Raw genomic sequence first — 4527 nt, 5'->3', positions numbered from 1 at the left:
GAGTGCATCACCCTGTTGTTGAGAATGACTCTGTGGAATCTCTGTTTCAGACACTAAAAATAGCTAGGTTGCAAGCATGGCCCACATAGGCAGAGCATTGGCTACAGATGGGGGTTGCTGGGTAGATCCTGGTTGGGGCACATGTGGGAGTCTGTTTATCTCCCTCTCACTTGAAAAAGAAGAAAAAAATCTGTCAGAGAATTTCTGAAAAGTTAACATAACTCATCTTAAAAATAAGAAAGAAAGAAAAGAAGAAAGAAAGAAAGAGTAAGTAAGAAAGAAATTACCCAGTTTATGACATTAATTTTAACTAACTGAGCTACAGAAATGAGTGGAATATTTTTTACTCCCCTATCATTATTACAGAGGAATGATGTAAGACTTTGACACTTTACAATAGGTCAATGGTCAACCTAACCTATATTGCCATGGTTACTCTTGGTTGACTTGAATAAACATCCAGAAATCACAGTTATTGTCAACAAATAACATGAGCTATCACTAATAAAACCAATACTTCCCTGCTGCATTTTTTTCTTTCTGAGTGAAATTCCTGTACCTACTAAGAATTAGTTATTGAATGCTACAGATAACTAAGAAGACCAATTCAATGGGTTAAAATGATATATTTACTAATGTAATAATAGGTTATAGAGTATGAATCTGAAGAGAAATTCAGAGATCATTTAGTCTTAATTTTCTTATTTCAAAAATTAGGAAAATGATGCACAAGGGTAGAAAGGGACTGTTTAAGGTCACAAAGACAGAAAGTGATCAAAATATATAACCATTATTCCTTCTCATATAGCAAGATAAGTTTTATATTTCATTTTATATTTCAGAAAAGCTAAGTAAATACATGGTAAAATGTTAAGATTTTCCTTATCACTAATATTATTAACCATCTCTGGGATACATGTCAGTGAGCTCTAAGAGCTCTGTGATGAAATTTAAAGAGAGACAATAGAAGTTATATCTGAGTAACTGCAAATATTGACCTACAGTGAATCTAATCAGCTTGGATGACTTACCGTTGGAGATAAAGTTGTGTATACGATGTAATATACTAACAAAGATATGTCTTTTGGAGGCAGATGCTGTGTCATTTATTCAATATAAATATATGTATATGAAAAGGAATAAGAAACTGGTTTTTTGGGGGGGTTTTTTGTTTGTTTGTTTTTTTGCTTTCGAGGAGTATTCTGTACTCTTCACCACACTGTTTCCTTGCTAATTGATTGTTTGGTGTTCCTCTATTCCTTCTCCCCAAATTTTTGCTGTGGTTTGCAAGTTGATGGGACTGTACTTCAAAAATGTATCTTCTCTTCCTATAGGAAATATGCCTCTGATCATATATTCATATGGTATCTTATAGTTTACACAGTTGTCCTTTGTGTGTTAAGAGAAAAAAGAATGATAGCAATCTCCAGGATAAGGACAAAAGTGGTTCTAGTGGCCTTTTCAACCAAATGGTTTCAAGGCAGTGATTTTAGAAAGTTAATTCAGAGGCAAAGCAGTATAGTTTTCTCAGTTCCAGTATTCCCCATGATGGACTGTGATGGGAACAGTAATTTTCAATAGTTTTCTTCTTCTTCTTCTTCTTCTTCTTCTTCTTCTTCTTCTTCTTCTTCTTCTTCTTCTTCTTCTTTTTCAAGTGAGAGGAGGGGAGATAGAGAGAAGTTCCCACTGGGATCCACCTGGCAACCCTGCCTGGGGCTGACATTCTGCCCATCTGGAAAAATGCTCACAACTGACCTATTTTTAGCACCTGAGGCAAAGTCTTCATAGAGCCATTGTCAGCATCCAAGCTAATGCACTTGAAACAAACCAGTTCAGCCTTGGCTGTGGGAAGAAAAGAGAGAGATGGTCCCTTTTCCTATGTGACCTGACCGGGAATAGGACCCAAGACATCCGCATTCCAGGCTGATTCTCTACCACAGAGCAAATTGGCCAGGGCTTCAATAGTTTCTAAAGGAGCAATATTTTGTATTAAAAATCTCAGTGATTATACAGAATAAATAAAAGCAGAAATGCTCTGTATGAATCAAAGTCTGGGTGTGGGCTTGGGTTCCCACTAGTTGAGTTTACTCTTTCTTCCACTCTATTTTATCAACAAAGAAAGAGAATTCTAGAGTAAAAATGAATTTTCTCTAAAACTAATTGTTAAAAAATGACACAACTAAGAATAAATTCTAGATATCTTTCTGCTCGAACATATTGCCTCAAATATTGAATTAGCTAAAGATATATACTATTGTTGATTTATTGGAAGATAAAAATAAGTGAAACATAAAATTTTTTCTTGAATCATAGCATGAAAATGAAACAAAGTTGTATTTATTTAGAGAATGTTTTCTGAACGTCTGTTACTTTTGATGAACTACTAATTTAAAAGGTATTAAGATCATAGGCCTTTAAGAAGTTCACAGGACTAATAGAGAGTGTGATAGAATGAATAATAGCTGCCCAAAATATTCAGAAAAACTGTGAATGTTACCTTATATAGTAACAAGAGCTTTGCTGATATGATTAAATTATGGATTTTTAAATAATGAGATTATCCTGAATTATCTAGATGGTCCCCAAATGTAATTACATGTGAACTAATTAAAGGAAGGCAGAGGTAGATTCTATTACAAAAAGAGAGACTATGTGATAACCTCAGCAGGAAGAGATCTGAACTTTCTAAGGCTTTGAACATGGAGTCATGAGTCAATGAATGGAAGGACTTCAAAGTCCTTTAGAAGATGGAAAAGGAAAGGAAATAAATAGATTCTCTCCTAGAGCCTTCAGGGAGCTTGGTTCTGGTGGCAATTTGGTTTTAGCCAGTGAATCTGATTTTAAACTTTTTGTCTTCAGTTTACAGTTCAAAGAATACATCTGTATTGTTTTAAGCCCTCAAGTTTGTGGTCATTTCTTATAGCAGCAGTAAGAAATTATTACAGGGAGACACTCACATAACCAGATAATAAAGTAAGTATGAGTATTCACTTTGTCAGCACATACAGTAAATCAGAAATGATAAAAAGAGTAGCATGAAACAGAAACAAAGTCTTTCATAGTGGGAAAGAATAACAGTTCAATGATTTGTTCTAGAAAAGTGGACTATCTTCATATGACAATCAAATAAGTGTGCATTTCTGTTTCACAATATATTTACAAATAAGCTCTAGGTGGCTTAAAAGTCAAATGTGAAAACCAAACTTTTATTACTCTTCTACAAAAATTTCAGGAAAACATCTTTATGACTGTATAGTAGAAAAGGTGTTCTTTAAGATGACAAAGAAATTATACATTGTAAAAGGAGAAACTTTATAAATAGGATCACTCTAATTTTTAAAATTTCTACAAAAATATTTTAACTAAAAAGACACACCATACATTGGGAGAAAATATTTGCAATGCATATGAGCAAAACAAATAAAAAAAATAAAAAGGGTTAGTACTCAGAGTATGTAAAGAACTCCTACAAATCAGTAAAGGAAAGGTCACTCCAATAGAAATGATGAAGGTATAATATAACTCATGAAGTGGTGATTTCACAGTGAGGAAAGTAAAAGAATAAAAATTCTCCCCTCCATTTGATTTCCTTTTAATGCTCCCCATGTGAAAACAAACTTTGAAATCAAAAGCTAAGGAACTGTTTGCTCTCCTATATAAAGATAAACATTGTGAGTGACATAGCAGGATAGAAAAGAATAAAGTGTGAATCTGGAATGACACATGCCTCATGAGATTTTAAAAGCCTAACCATACTGTGTATTGTAAAGTGCGTAGACCAAAGGCAAATCCAATAAAATTATGACAGAAATATAAATTCTTACAACTGCTTTGGAGAGCAATTTGTCAATATTTATTAAAGCTTAGCTCATACATACTTTATGACTCAACAATCCCAATTTTATATATGTACTCTATGGAAATATACATAAATATGTAGCAAAAGACAAGTATAAGAAAGCTCATAGTGATTGACCTGTGGTGACATAGTGTATAAAGTGTTGACCTGGAATGCTGAGGTTACTGGTTCGAAACACCAGGCTAACCTGATCAATACACATATAAGAAGCAACTATGATGAGTTTATGTTTCCTGCTCCTTCCCCACTCTATTCTCTCTCTCTTTATCTTCTCTTTAAAATCAATAAATAAAATCTTTAAAAAAGCCCATAGCATAATTATATTAAAACATTAAAAATAATCCATTAATTAGAAAGATTGATGACTACTTTGTAGTATACTCAAGGATACAACATGGAGGGATCTCACAAACAATAATACATAAGAGTGTACATTACAGGATACTTCCAGTATAATTCCATATAAGGTTTATCAAACATAGCAAATAAGTGTATGATTCTACATGTATGTGTAGGTAAGTGATATAGAATTACATGAAATAATGGACATCAATTCAGGGTTATGGTAGGGAGTGCCCAAGAGGCTCAATATACTGATGTTATCATTATTTCTTAGCTTGATGGTGAGTAAATAAGTGATAAAATATTTTACTCAAATTTATGTCAGA

The 4527-nt window shown here is 33.2% G+C and overlaps 1 non-coding gene across 1 annotated transcript; it reads left to right on the top strand.

Moving 5' to 3' along the window:
- Positions 1 to 1393: 1393 nt before the first annotated feature.
- On the top strand, positions 1394 to 1525 carry LOC136386683 (U6atac minor spliceosomal RNA). The gene has a single exon (XR_010748030.1). It is a non-coding gene; the product is annotated as a U6atac minor spliceosomal RNA (small nuclear RNA).
- Positions 1526 to 4527: the final 3002 nt, after the last annotated feature.

Source organism: Saccopteryx leptura, chromosome X (assembly GCF_036850995.1).
Source record: "Saccopteryx leptura isolate mSacLep1 chromosome X, mSacLep1_pri_phased_curated, whole genome shotgun sequence".
In the NCBI taxonomy this organism is placed as follows: Eukaryota; Metazoa; Chordata; class Mammalia; order Chiroptera; family Emballonuridae; genus Saccopteryx; species Saccopteryx leptura.
Note: the sequence above shows the minus strand (reverse complement) of the source record. Positions and strands in the feature narration are given on the sequence as shown.